This window comes from Bubalus bubalis, chromosome 24 (genome assembly GCF_019923935.1).
Source record: "Bubalus bubalis isolate 160015118507 breed Murrah chromosome 24, NDDB_SH_1, whole genome shotgun sequence".
Classification (NCBI taxonomy): Eukaryota; Metazoa; Chordata; class Mammalia; order Artiodactyla; family Bovidae; genus Bubalus; species Bubalus bubalis.
Genome location: NC_059180.1, coordinates 4,352,483 through 4,367,370, shown reverse-complemented (window position 1 = coordinate 4,367,370; position 14,888 = coordinate 4,352,483). Strand labels below are relative to the sequence as shown.

The 14,888-nt window shown below is 49.3% G+C and overlaps 1 long non-coding RNA gene across 1 annotated transcript; it reads right to left on the bottom strand.

The window, feature by feature from the left end:
• Nucleotides 1-1,598: 1,598 nt before the first annotated feature.
• Nucleotides 1,599-3,349, bottom strand: LOC123331513. The gene is made up of 2 exons (XR_006548164.2): nt 2,710-3,349; nt 1,599-1,749 (listed from the first exon to the last, which is right to left on the bottom strand). It is a non-coding gene; the product is annotated as an uncharacterized LOC123331513 (long non-coding RNA).
• Between the last annotated feature and the right edge of the window lie 11,539 nt (nt 3,350-14,888).

The window sequence follows — 14,888 nt, the reverse complement described above, 5'->3', positions numbered from 1 at the left end:
GATGGAAATGTCCCCTGTCTTGATCTTGGTGGAGTGTATATGAAAGAAATCCATCAGAATCTATACACCACAATGAAAATAAACAGCTGGGGAAATTAGGGTAGCTGAATGGGATGTAAATGGAATAAACTTTATCAGTTATTGTATAATTTCACCCTGATGTACCTATATTTCCTTAATATCCAGAAAAAGACATTTTTTAAAGTAGGGAAAAGGAAGGACTAATAAGCAAATGCAACCTGCAGAAAGACCCCTTCATTTGCACACCTGAGCCAGGTCCATGCAGGCAGGCAGAGGAGGGTTGAGAATTAAGCTCCCCAAACAATATTCCCTCCAAACACAAGGCTTGGGACCATGTTGAGCTAGTTCTGAGACCCTGGGGCAAGTTACTTAATCCCTCAGAGGCTTTGTTTCTTTATCTGTAAAATGGGTGAATAACACCAATATGTACAAGCTGGTTTCGAGAGTCTAATGCTGAGTCTAATCCAGCATGATAACTACTACCCACTAATGTCAGTTTCACTGTAAATACATTTAAATTAAACCTCAGTCCTCCAGTCCTACTGGCCACATTTCAAGGGTTCAGTAACCACATGTGGCTAGTGGCTCCTACACTGGATGGCGCAGCTACAGGACACGTCCATAGTGGTTGAAGTTTCTGTTGGACAGCACTGGTCTGGGGCACGACACTGCCTGGTCTATCATTAGGACCCAAGCAGGCCAGCTGTGATCACAATTATGATTCACCGTGAACTCTCAAATCTAACACTGCAGGGCTGAGGAAAATGAGGGGAGAGTCTCTTGCTGAGAACTCAGAAAAAGGAGAAGAAATAGTGGAAGTTTTGGTGGTGAGGAGAAGAGAACAGCGCTCTCACAGCTTCAGCTCCCCTCCAGGATGGATGCTGGTCAAACACCCACCTGGCATCAGTAGAAGGAGACCCCAGCGGCACACGTGCACACCTCTCCCTTCTTCAGAGACAGAGGCCACGGAAATGGTCAGGAGATCTGTGGTTACCTTCACGTTGTGGGATTGGCAAGGGGTGTGGCTCTCCATCCATTGGATACGATACTTCTGAATCATGAAAAATGTTGCTGAGATAACCTTCATTTGTTCTGGGCAATTCTATTTCTAAAATTCAACTGCAGTGATTAAAAAGGTGTGTGTGTGTGTGTGTGTGTGTGTAGTGTGTAGTCAGCTCTTTGGAGCTACAGAGAAAGAACCAGAATTATTTTGCCCTTGGCAGGATCATCCTTATTAAAACCTGATTTCATTCACTCCACGGAAGTGAAGCCTGGGGGAGGAGGTGAAGGATAAATGTGTCTGGGGGAGCTTTGGGCAGCATTTTCTAATTTAGGGAACCGGGGTCACCTCCTCGGGACTGCTTGATCCAGCTGCCAGCTTGGGGTCCGAAGTGAAGGCCAACGGGGACCTCCACTGGAAGTCCGGTTCCCTGGACGCACGTGGTGGGGGGTGGGAAGGGCAGGGTGTCTGGCTGCTTATTGCACGTCAATGGCAGCCCAACATGCGAAATCCCATTTCAGCACCTTGCAAGGCCCTCTGCCAAGCACATCTATTTTGGACTCCCGCAGCTGCGATCACACTCTCTGGGCGGGCGTGAAGAGAGGAACATCGGGACTTTCCAACCCCACGCACAAGGGCACTCTTTCCTCCCAGCCCCTGAGTCCTGTCGATGGCGCCCCTCCGTTCCGAGGACCGTCCACACTGTCCATGGGCACTGTGAGGTTGACCTGTCAAGGGGTGGTTGAACCATCAGTGTGCAATTAGCAGTTTCTTGGGTCATTTGAGAGCACCCTCCGCGTATGTGCACCCAGAAATGCCACCCTTGCGGCAGAGGGGACTATGATACTCCCTGTCTGTAAGAGACCAGAGCAGTGCTGTAAATGGGTTATCAAGTGCCTCTCGCTCCCTTGGCAGAAAGCCTTGAGGGAGAAGGAGCGACTCTGCACAGCGCAGCAAAGTGGGGTACGAGATGGGGCTTTTGGAACCCTGAGGTAACTGGCTCAGCTTGGGTCCAGGGCAGACACCCAAAGGTCACCTCCTCCCACCTCCCCACAGGAGAAGCCGGGAGTCCTGGTCTGTCCCGAGGAGGTGAGCACCAGAGAGCCTGTGGGCAGCTAAAAACCCAGGTCATCCCCAAGGTCGTCAGTGGGATTTACCATCAGTCCCTGACCACGTCTCCAACACGACCCCATTGTAGGCTGCGCCGCGGCGCCCGTGGACCGAGACCAGCCTGCAGTGCTTTGATTGACCCACGCAGAGTTGGAAAAAAATTGCCCCTAACGGCCAATGTTGAAAATGTTGGAGATTTCATGTGGGGGGAAAAAAAGGCCCTGTATTTTCAGATTCTCTTGAAAAATCAGAATCTCTGGTCACACTGAGCCCACATTCAGGTAAGTGACCAAAAGGCTGGGGTTCAGGGGTGGCTACCGGCCTTAGAGTTGGTCAGCATGCCCAGGGCCTCTCTCCCAGGGGCCGCATCAGCCCAGACCCTGTGGGTACATACGGACTCCATTCCTGCTCAGGGACCCCAATTACTCCCAAAGGCGGTTGCAACCAGGAAGGACTCCTCAGGGCCCTCGCCTGAGTCTCAGGACAGCCTCCTAAACGTTTATGAGGTACTTTCCCACACATAGCCTCACTTAACTCTGGTAAAAGCCCTCCAGAGGGAAAGGAAACATGGTAATTACCTGCAGGGGGAGATCATCAGCCCAGATAAATCTGCCTAGGCAATGGCCTGAGATTCCTGCAGAAGGAATCGCACTGGGAGGAAGTGGCCCGGGTAATCAGAAAAGATGACCTGGCTTGGATCACTGGGGACTTCTAGTTCCTGGGTTTAAACAGTGATATAGCGAGCCCATTAACTGTAGGGTCCAAAGGAACTGGGTGAATGCAGAGCGAGTTAGGAGCCAAACGGTGGGAGTTGATGGAGGCGGGAGGCCAAACGGTGGGAGTTGATGGAGGCGGGAGGCGAGAGGTCGTGCGGTGCGGCCAGGACGCAGCCCCGCGGGCAACAGCGACCCCTGGTGGACGTGACGAAGCAGGCTCCCCAAGTTCCCTGAGCCTTCACGTGAAACGGACCGACAGCTGGGTGGGCAGCGCGCACCGGCCAACGCACAAAACCCGTGGTTTTAAATACCTCTCCCAACAACCCTGTGATTAGTGCTATTATCACTATTCCTTTCCACGGCTGAGAATCGAGTCAACGTCTTACCATACCCCATGGGTGAGTGAAGTCGCTCAGTTGTGTCCGACTCTTTGCGACCCCGTGGACTGTAGCCCACCAGGCTCCTCCGTGCATGGGATTCTCCAGGAAAGAATACTGGCGTGGGTTGCCATTTCCTTCTCCAGGGGATCTTCCCGACCCAGGGATCGAACCCAGGTCTCCCGCATTGCGGGCAGACGCTTTAACCTCTGAGCCACCAGGGAAGGCCATTACCATACCCCATAGCTGTGCGGATTTAGAGCAGAGGCGACCTGGCTACCCCACCCAGTGCTGCTGCTAAGTCGCTTCAGTCATGTCTGACTCTGTGCGACCCCATAGACGGCAGCCCACGAGGCTCCCCCGTCCCTGGGATTCTCCAGGCAAGAACACTGGAGTGGGCTGCCATTTCCTTCTCCAATGCATGAAAGTGAAAAGTGAAAGGGAAGTCGCTCAGTCAGTCCTGACTCTTAGCGACCCCATGGACTACAGCCCACCAGGCCCTCCGTCCATGGGATTTTCCAGGCAAGAGTACTGGAGTGGGGTGCCATTGCCTTCTCCGCCACCCAGTGCAGACCCACTTAAAACATAAGCAGGGCTTCCTTGGTGGTCCAATGGTTGGGAGTCCGCCTTACAAAGCGGGGGACGCGGGGTTCAGTTCCTGGTGCTCGAAGATCCCAACTAAGATCCCTTAGTTGCAGAGCAACTAAGCTGTGGCACCACAACAACTGAAGCTCGGGTGCCTAGAGCCCATGTTCCCCCCCAGAAGCCCCCACAATGAGAAGCCCACTCGAATCCCAATGAGTGAGTCGCCTCCACTTGCCACAACTAGAGAAAGCCTGCACAGCAACAAAGAGCCCTGTGTGCCTCGACAAAGACCCAGAGCAGCCAAAAATAATTAAAAATAAGTAAATAATTTTTTTAATTAAAAAGAAAAGCAGAAGCAGATCCAGCCATTCCACTTCTGGGGATATGCTCCAAAGAACTGAAAGCAGGACTAGATCTTTGATCCCCCTTGGTCATAGTGGTATTGTTTTGCAAGAGCCAAAAGGACAGAAGCAACACAAGAAGTTTCCACCAACAGATGAACGGTGGTCTGTCCATACAATGGAAGAGTATCCAGCCTTAAAAAGGAGGAAAGTTCTAACACCTGCTACAACATGGATGAACCGTGAGGAAAGGATCCCAAAAGAAAGATAGTCGCAAAAGGACAAATACTGTGTGATTCCACTGAGATGAGGTCCCCAGGGTTGCCGGATTCACCTGGACGGAGAATAGAATGCTGGGTGCAGGGGCTGGGGGAGGGGGTGGGGAGTGAGCGTTTAGTGGGGCCAGAGCTTCAGTTTAGAAAGATGAGACTGTGGAGATCGGGGCGGGGTGGGGGGGGGCTGCAATGTGCATATACTCAACGCTACTGACCTGTGTACTCCCCCCTAACGGAGCAAGGGTCAGATACTCTCCCTCTCTCACTCCCTGAACCCTTCCGTGCCTCACGACACACGTGAAAGGAAAGAATTCTGCTGCTGGGCCCTGATCCAGGTGAGGCTGGTGGGTGCAGACATCTCTCATGCCTCGTCCCAGAGCAGAGCCGGGATCCACTTCGTCACTGCAGACTCGGGCTCAGGGAAGTTCAGGCTTGGCGGGGGTAGGTGGGGGCTCTCCTCTGGCTTGGTGGTCACCTTAGCCAGTGTCACCCGCAACTGAACAGCCTCTCCACATTTGCCACCTTCCCCTCCATCCTGGCTCTCCAGAGAGCGGCCAGGCCCTTTCGGCCAGGAGCAGACCTGGGGCTGGAGGTCTCCTCTGAGCCTGGAGAACTGTGGTTGGAAGCTCCACAGGGCAGCAGGGTGCCGGGTGCCTTTGTGCTGAGAGGAATCAGACTCCTCACACTTTGTCTCATAATCAGCCACTGAGTTGACAGCTTGATCCAAGAATTCTCTGCACAGTCTCTAAAAAAGATATATTTTTGGTCTTGTTTCTTGGACTGCAGTCTTTCGTATTCTTGCCTTCAACGTGTTCCTTCTCAGCCTGATTTACAACAAATTCCTTGCACAGAATTCCCAGGTAGGATGTTCCATGAAGCAGGTTCTTCACGACCTTGGTCTGAATCGAGTCCCTAGGAAACCGTTCACGGCACCCCCCTCTCTCCGAGCCATTTCCTCTGTCTGGCTTGGTGGAGGCTTCTCTGGGACTCAAGGGGGACTCTGCTGAAGCCTGTTTTCGGAAGCACGTGTGTGTGTGTGTGTGTGTGTGTACTACTTGTGTGGCTAATACCACCACTCACCTCAAATACTAATAATTCATATTTGGAACCAGATGCCGCATTTTACGAGTGGTTCGCAGTTCACAGATGGTGGCTGCGTAAACAAGACTGATGACTGTCTGCGCTGGGGAGCAGCAGTGCGCTCACACGCGCGCCGACGGCATTTCCCCAGGGCTGGCTCGCTCGCTTTCCTTGGATCCGAAACCACAGACTTCCTCGTGTGCCTGCGGGATCTTGTGTTAATGCATTAATGCTTTTTTTTTTTTTTTGCCGGATGATTCTGAGACATCTGAATATGTGTTCAATGTATATTATAGTTAATACAGAAAAGCAAATACCTTACTCTCCTTGTGGAAGTTAATTTTTTAAAGGGGAAATAAAAGAACATGCGGGATGTTCATCAAATCTGGCAATTCGCATGATGTCATTTTATTTTTTAACAGATTGATGACATTGTGCCGACTTCCCTATGTTGTCAAGACTGTGGATCAAAGACATCACGTGAAGGGAAGATCCTGTGGTATTTTTTTGAATTTATGTGAATCCACTACTTGTAATCCCACATTCTATTTTCATGAACCCTTATTTAGCATGAGCTGGTTCCCAAAACGATGATATTTAGCCCCAAATAGGGGTTTCAGTTCAGACTTGTGCATTGGAAATAGGATTTGGTGGGAGACGTGAATAAAAAGTAGAGAGAAGTGTAAAATGGAGAAGAATTTCAGGTTAAGGAGCAAGGATGCTGAGCGGGAAAAACTGCCCAGAGGCAGAGCAGCCCCATATGAAGAGAAGGGTCTCTGCCCCCACAGAGTGGTCGGGACCTAGAGCATCTGGAATTTTCTCTGTGGACATCACAGAAGCAGTGGCCTCGGGAGAAGCCAGTGTGGGTAAGACAGAGATGGGCAGAATGGATGACCCTCTAGTCCCTTCTGCAAGAAGCCCAGAAAGGATCAGCAGGCACCAGTCATGGCTGGTGGTCAGCAGCTATGCCTCAAACTGTGTAACACTGTGTGTGTCCAGAGTGGTCAGGTGGTCACCAGAGCCGAGCTTCAGGACCTCCCAGCAATGACCATGCTCCCAGCCCCACTGCACGCGGTGCCAGGATGGGGCACCTGAATGTCGAGACACGAGCACTGGACTCTAACTACCAAGTAAGGGGACAGTCCTCCCAAGGACGCGTCCATGCTGCTGCCAGCTGCTGTTTACAGTTTGTGAGAGTCCCTCAAACCACTCTGAGTCTGGATTTGCTGGAAGGACTCACAGAACTCACTGCGAGCTGTGGTTTGTGTCAAGGATGCAGGAGAGAGTCAGCCCAGGGAACCGGCACACGGACAGGTCTGGGGGTCCACGTGCAGAGGCTCTGCTGGCCCCTCCACGGAGTCACGCGGGTGGCATCACACAGTCGGCGAGGCTCACCCGAGCTCTGGTGTCCAGGGCTTTTGCTGGGGCTCCATCACACACGACCTGATGGCTCAGCTCTCCGGCCCCTCCTGGAGAGGGGGCTACACCTGCCCCCGGATCCTGACAAAGACACTACTTGGCTGTACTTTAGTCATGCTCCTCTGAGCCCTCTTCTCCACTAGGCATCCAAGAATTGCAAACTTTTGACACAAACACTTCTATCCCCATCCCCCAGTTCCCATGCCAAGTTCAGTTCAGTTCAGTCGCTCAGTCGTGTCCGACTCTTTGTGAACCCACGGAATGCAGCATGCCAGGCTTCCCTATCCATCACCAACTCCTGGAGCTTGCTCAAACTCATGTCCATCAAGTCGGTGATGCCATCCAACCATCTCATCCTCTATCGTCCCCTTCTCCTCCCGCCTTCAATCTTTCCCAGCATCAGGGTCTTTTCAAATGAGTCAGCTCTTCGAATCAGGTGGCCACAGTATTGGAGTTTCAGCTTCAGCATCAGTCCTTCCAATGAACACTCAGGACTGATCTCCTTTAGGATGGACTGGTTGGATCTCCTTGCAGTCCAAGGGACTCTCAAGAGTTTTCTCCAACACCACAGTTCTAAAGCATCAATTCTTCGGTGCTCAGCTTTCTTTATAGTCCAAGTCTCACATCCATACATGACCACTGGAAAAACCATAGCCTTGACTACGCAGACTTTTGGTGACAAAGTAATGTCTCTACTTTTTAATATGTCGTCTAGGTTGGTCATAACTTTCCTTCCAAAGAGTAAGCGTCTTTTAATTTCATGGCTGCAATCACCATCTGCAGTGATTTTGGAGCCCGCAAAAATAAAGTCAGCCACTGTTTCCACTGTTTCCCCATCTATTTCCCATGAAATGATGGGACTGGATGCCATGATCTTCGTTTTCTGAATGTTGAGCTTTAAGCCAACTTTTTCACTCTCCTCTTTCACTTTCATCAAGAGGCTCTTTAGTTCCTCTTCACTTTCTGCCATAAGGGTGGTGTCATCTGCATATCTGAGGTTATTGATATTTCTCCCGGCAATCTTGATTCCAGCTTGTGCTTCTTCCAGCCCAGCGTTTCTCATGATGTCCTCTGCATAGAAGTTAAATAAGCAGGGTGACAATATACAGCCTTGACATACTCCTTTTCCTATTTGGAACCAGTCTGGTGTTCCATGTCCAGTTCTAACTGTTGCTTCCTGACCTGCATACAGGTTTCTCAAGAGGCAGGTCAGCTGGTCTGGTATTCCTATTTCTTGAAGAATTTTCCACAGTTTGTGGTGATCCACACAGTCAAAGGCTTTGGCATAGTCAGTAAAGCAGAAATAGATGTTTTTCTGAACTCTCTTGCTTTTTCGGTGATCCAGCGGATGTTGGCAATTTGATCTCTGGTTCCTCTGCCTTTTCTAAATCCAGCTTGAACATCTGGAAGTTCACGGTTCACGTATTGCTGAAGCCTGGCTTGGAGAATTTTGAGCATTACTTTACTAGCGTGTGAGATGAGTGCAATTGTGTGGTAGTTTGAACATTGTTTGGCATTGCCTTTCTTTGGGATTGGAATGAAAACTGACCTTTTCCAGTCCTGTGGCCACTGCTGCATTTTCCAAATTTGCTGGCATATTGGGTGCAGCACTTTCACCACAGGACTGGAAAAGTGCTGCACCCCATACCAAGGGATTTGAGCAAACAGTTGCCTGGTGTCTCTGGAATGACCAAGCCACCCCAGAGCCCTGAAGTTCTGCCTGGGAAAGCTCAAGGCGGACAAAATAATTTGCTGCTTAGAGATACTCTGGCCCAACACCTGTTTTGCCTAACAGTTCTCATCAGGAGGAACCAGGAGGGTCTGGGGTCCTTCAAGGACAGTCAGACACCACTGGTTGGGTGTTTCTTATTGTGCTTCCTGGATGAAAACACTTTAAAAATTATTGTGCTAAGGACACTTAACGTGAGATCTCCCCTCTTAACAAATCCACAAGTGAACAACCACACAGTACTGTTATAGACAAACGATGAGCAGAACTGGAACTCACGGAACTTCTTACAACCTCCTTTAGAAGCTGGGGAAACTGAGGTTTGGAGAGGGCAGCTGGCCTGCCCCGGACAACAGATGAACACGAATGGGGATGTGCACAGCGCAGCACCGCCTCGGGCACCTCATTCCGCAGGGTCCTCATGAACCCTCGAGCTGCACTGAGGGGCAGGTCTCACTCTGACCGTCTGTTGCTGCTGCTCAGTCACTCAGTCATATCAGACTCTGTGCAACCATGGACTGCAGCACGCCACGCTTCCCTGTCCCTCGCCATCTCCCAGAGCTTGCTCAAACGCATGTCTATTGAGTCAGTGATGCCATCCAGCCATCTCATCCTCTGTCACTCCCTTCTTCTCGTCCCCTCAATTTTTCCCAGCATCAGGGTCTTTTCCAATGAGTCAGTTCTTCGCATCAGGTGACCAAAGGATTGGAGCTTCAGCTTCAACATCAGTTCTTCCAATGAATATTCAGGCTTGATTTCCTTTAGGATGGACTGGTTTGATGTCCCTGCTATCCACAGGACTCTCAAGAGTCTTCTGCAGCACCACAGTTCAGAAGCATCAATTATTCCACTGGCGCTCAGGCCTCGTCATGGTCCAGCTCTCATTTATGGCAATTACAGCTGTGGAAGCAGACTCAGAGAGATGACAGGGCCCGCCAGAGACCACGCCGCCTCTGACCTGCATCCCAGCTCTTCTGAGGGTCGCCCGACATGTCTTTCACGCGCTTGTGCCAGTCCCAGGGGACGGGAGCAGGGGGCGGAACCGCAGCCCCCGGCCCCAACAGGGCCCCAGCCATCAGCAAGTCTCCCTCTGCTGGAGATGGCTGGCTTTTGCATTGCAAAGCAACTCATTTGCTGAAACAAGAAAGATGTCTAAATGCTTTGCCAAAAAGAGATTCGGGCAGATGTTAATAAACCTCCAAACTTTCCCTAGCGATGGGTATATGATAATGTGAGAATATGGCTTTGTTAGGCAGTAATACTGAGACGTTCCACGTCTTATTTGCATGTTAGTGTCTATTTTCTTGTTTGTTTATTGTCCCCCTTCCCTGGAAGGTTAGCTTCATGGTAGTGGGGATCTTGTGTCTTGATTGACACTCTATCTTCAGAGTCTTTGTTTTTTTGGGTTTTCTTTTGGCCTAACCTTGTGGCATGCAGGATCTTAGTTCCCCAACCAGGGATCAAACCCATGCCCACTGAGGTGGAAGCACAGAGTCTCAACCACTGGACAACCAGGGAAGTCCCTCTCTTCAGCATCTTGAACAACAAAGTTGTGCTAAATAAATGATATCCCACCATGAGAACAGACACACAAACAACTCCGTGACATGTGCTTAAGCTCCAGCCCAAACCCCAGCTTTTAAAGGAAGAATTTGATCAAATCTGACCTTGATTAAACTGGTCTGAAGACCCTGATGCTGGGAAAGATTGAAGACACGAGGAGAAGGGGACGACAGAGGATGAAATGGTTGGATGGCATCACTAACTCAATGGACATGAGTTTGAGCAAGCTCCAGGGGATGGTGAAGGACAGGGAAGCCTGGCGTGCTGCAGTCCATGGGGTCGCAAAGAGTAGGACACGACGGAGCCACTGAACAATAACAACAACAACAACCCTGAACATACACCCAAATCTTTCCTTATTTGCTTTTTATTTGGGCAATGTTTAATTGGGCTGCTTGTGATAATGTTTGTTTTAGGAAGGCTTTCACTATGTCCATGTTAACATGTTTTGGTTTTGTGGACTGATTTTCTTCATTTAAATTACAGCTCTCTTGCAGTCATTTTGTGCCCTCTGCTAACGATGCTCTGGTTTTCACTCCAGGATTTTTGTGTCCTCTGACTTGCCTTTCTCTGGTGACATCTACAGGCAGCTGCAAAATTTATGCCACAAAGAGCATTACAAAGGAGGGGCTTCCCTGTGGCCCGGCTGGTAAAGAATCCGCCTGCAATGCGGGAGGCCTGGGTTTGATCCCTGGGTTGGGAAGATCCCCTAGAGAAGGGAAAGGCTTCCCACTCCAGTGTTCTGGCCTGGAGAATTCCATGGAATGTATAGTCCATGGGGTTGCAAAGAGTCGGACATGACTGAGTGACTTTCACTTCACTGGAGAACTCAGGGTTCTACTGGAAATAAATATTCTGACATACACAAACAAGTCTTGAAATTGTGTACTTATTTTTTAATAGGAAGTTTTATTTATCTATTCATTTTTTGGCCTGCCCTGCAGCATGTGGGATCTTAGTTCCCTGACCAGGGATTAAACCCACGCCCCCTGCATTGGAAGCACTGGACTGTCAGGGAAGTCCCCTATACATACTTTTAATCAAAAAATCTTAATACTTTATATAGTCTTTAACCAAAAATTCTCCTAGTAGCTTACAATTTTTAAAAAACTGTGGAGATCTCTTCTACTTCCGGCCAAGATGGAACAGTAGGGACTGGATGACCCCTCCTACCTTAAGCACCTACAAAACTGGATAAAACATAGAACACGGCAGCTGTTAGACAGTGGATGGCAGGCAGCGTAGGACAGCGATCCCTGGCGGAGGGGGAAATGAGGCAGGGAGTTCGCAGGCTGCACTTTGAGGACTGGGGACCTGGGCTGCGCCTGGGAGTCTCTCTGAGTTGAGAGTTTGGGAAGGGCAGAGCAGCAGGAGTTTGCAGGGCAGAGTGCCAGGGAGGAGAGGGCGGTCAGAAAGCCAGCTCAGGAGATTTGCAAAGGAGCCCCGTTAAGTCCTCAGCTGAGCATCACCAGCACATGCACACTGGAGTGGGTTGCTGTGGCCTCCTCTGGGGGAACCTTCCCGACCCAGGGATCGAACCCACGTTGCTCAAGTCACCTGCACTGGCAGGTGAGTTCCTTTCCACTAGTGCCACCTGGGAAGCCCAGACAACCATACCATTATTTAAAAAGTGGCACATTTGTGTCACGCCTAGATGTCTGCGTTCTTTGTTTTCCAAAAATGATTCAAGAACTAAGGATTTCAGTGTTGGCATTATCTATTTACTTAAACGCTAAGCTCACTTTCTCTAAATGCACAGGCTGTGTGTTGCCCAAGTGCTAAACAGTCCTCACAGATCCCCTAGGGCACTGCTGAACATGTCTTATTTCCAGAATTTATTCCTTTTTTTCTGTTGCTAGAAGTGATTCATGTTTCTCAAAAAAAAAAAAAAAATCGCCTCAGCCTTGCAAGCTAAGGGAATGGTATGGTCCTCATCCACTGCCTTTGTGATGCTCTAAAAAACGCTGACTTTCAGGCCAGGTTGGGGATATCTCCTCCTCTAATTAGTCAGGTGTCTCTTCTCTCCTCTGTGTCTGGGACATTAATGCTGCTTGGCATCGCCATCTTTCACTCAGGGAGTAACTGTGCATCATTAGTAAAGGCTCAACTCCCGTAAGAAGCAAGACCAGCAAGAAAATTCGTTGTGTCCCGGTTTTCTAGACAGCATCCTTCAAGATCGCACCCAGCTGCTTAATAATTTAGCCTTTTGGGCAAAGTTCTCGTTAGAATAGGTCAAAAGCATGAATAATTCAGGCACTGGCGAATCATACTGCTCAGCAGTGCTGACACTGGCCAAAAAAGACCACACGCGCTTACAAGGAGGCTCGAGGTGACCAGATCAGGTGGCTGGGTCATGATGACACCAAATTTGGTTAATGGGAATCCCAGGTCAGATCCAGAGGTGTCAAACTACAGGCACTGCCTGCCATGTTTTGCAGCTCGTTGAAGTCTGAAAAGTCTCATCAAGTAAAAATTCCTGCCAGGAAACCACACTCTACATCTCTAGTTCTTTCTCTATTTCCCCAGTACACTCTTTTAATCCTCAAACCCCAACACATCTTCATCCCCAGCAGGTGAACTTGCTTCTTCACTGAGAAAGTAGAAATCATCAGAAGAGAGTTTTAGGGGACTTCCCTGATGGTCCAGTGGGTCAGACACCATGCTTTCTGCGCAGGGGACTGGGTTCGATCCCTGGTCGGGAAACTAAATCCCACACATGGAAACTAAGAAGCCCCCATGCCTCAACAAAGATCCCATGAGCCAAAACTAAGACCCAGAGCAACCAAAATAAATAATTTTTTATTTTTAAAGAGAGAGCTTTTTGCTCTTCCCCAATTCCATATGTCATTACCAGCACCTGCAACTCACACACTCTGCTTTTTATTCTATGCATAGATGCTCTAGCCCTGTCCTACCCAAGTCAGCGCCTCCAAGTAGACTCAAGGACCCCGTCCCCTCCTGCCCACTCAAGGACCCCACTCCCTCCTGCCCACTCAAGGACATCACCCCACTCACTGTCCCCTCCCCTTAGTCATGGATTTTTCATTACCTAAGAAATCTTTCTCATCGGCCTACAAATATGCTGTTATTGATCTTGTCTTTAAAACTATAGGAATACCTCTGAGATATTGGGGGTTTGGTTCCAAACCACCGAGATAAAGCACATCTTGCATAAAGCCAGTCATTATGACTATTCATAAAGCCCACCTTTATGATGGGCTTCCCTGGTGGCTCAGAGGTTAAAGCGTCTGCCTGGAATGCGGGAGTCCCGGGTTCTATCCCTGGGTCGGGAAGATCCCCTGGAGAAGGAAATGGCAACCCACTCCAGTACTCTTGCCTGGAGAATCCCATGGAGGGAGGAGCCTGGTGGGCTACAGTCCATGGGGTCACAAAGAGTCAGACATGACTGAGCGACTTCACTTTCACTTTTCATGACTATTCAGTTTCCCAATGCATATAAAAGTTATGTTTGCAGGATACCATAGCCTATTAAGTGGGCAATACCATTATGTCTTAAAAAAAAAAAAAGTCCATACCTTAATTTTAAAATACTTTATTGCTAAAAGAGGCTAACCATCATCTGAGCCTTCAGTTGTAACAGTAGTGACATCAAAGATCCCAGATCCCTCTAACAAATATAATAGCAGTGAGAAAACTTGGAAATTACAAGAATTACCTAAATGTGACACAGAGACATGATGTGAGCAAATGCTGTTGGAAAAAAAAAAAATAGCACTATAGACTTGCTCCACTCAGGACTGCCACAAACATTCAATTTGTAAAATGTGCAATATATGTAAGCACAACAAAATGAGGTGTGCCAGTCATTCTCAATACAGATGGCAAATAAACTGCCTTACTTAATTTGGGCAGCTAGAACAGAATACTGCAGACTGGGGGGCTTAAACGAAGGCAATGAGGGCTGGGAAGTCCAAGATCAAGGTGCTGACAGATTTGGTGTCTGGTGAGGACCCTCTTCCTGATTCACAGCAGTCCCCTTCAGGTTGTGTCCTCAGCTGGCAGAAGTGGGCAAGGGAGCTCCCAGGGGTCTCTTTGACAAGGGCACTAACCCAACTCACGAGAGCTAATCGAACTCACGACCTAATCGCCTCCCAAAGACCCCGCCTCCCAATATCATCACATGGGGATTAGGTTTCAGCCTCTGAACTTGAGGAGATACATTCTGCCCATAGCATAGTGACATGAAGAGATGTTGAGCCTCATAGTCATTAGAAGAATGAAGATTAAAACCCCAAGGTGCCACTGCAAACCAATGAAAACGTCTTAATTAAAAAAAAACAAAAAAACAAAAAAACAGCAGTAGTGTTGGCGAGGATATGGAGGGACTGGAACTCCCTTCGCTGCTGGAGTCACTTTCTCCGTGTGAACCGGAGTTCACACTGATAAGATCTCTCGGGCTCTTAGGATTTTTTTCAACACGCTTTCTCTCCTGAATCTAAAATTCTTTGGAAAACAGGTTGGCAGTGTCCTATAACTACTCTAGGACGCAGATTTTCCACTCCAGCTTCCTCCACTGAAGCGTCGGGATTTCCAAGGCATGCCCTCCCTCCCACCCTACAAAACACAGCGACAACCATGACAGCCACCACCACCTGCTACAACACAGCCCGCGTCCGCAGCACGGCTGTCCCCAGAGCCCCCCCGCCATGCT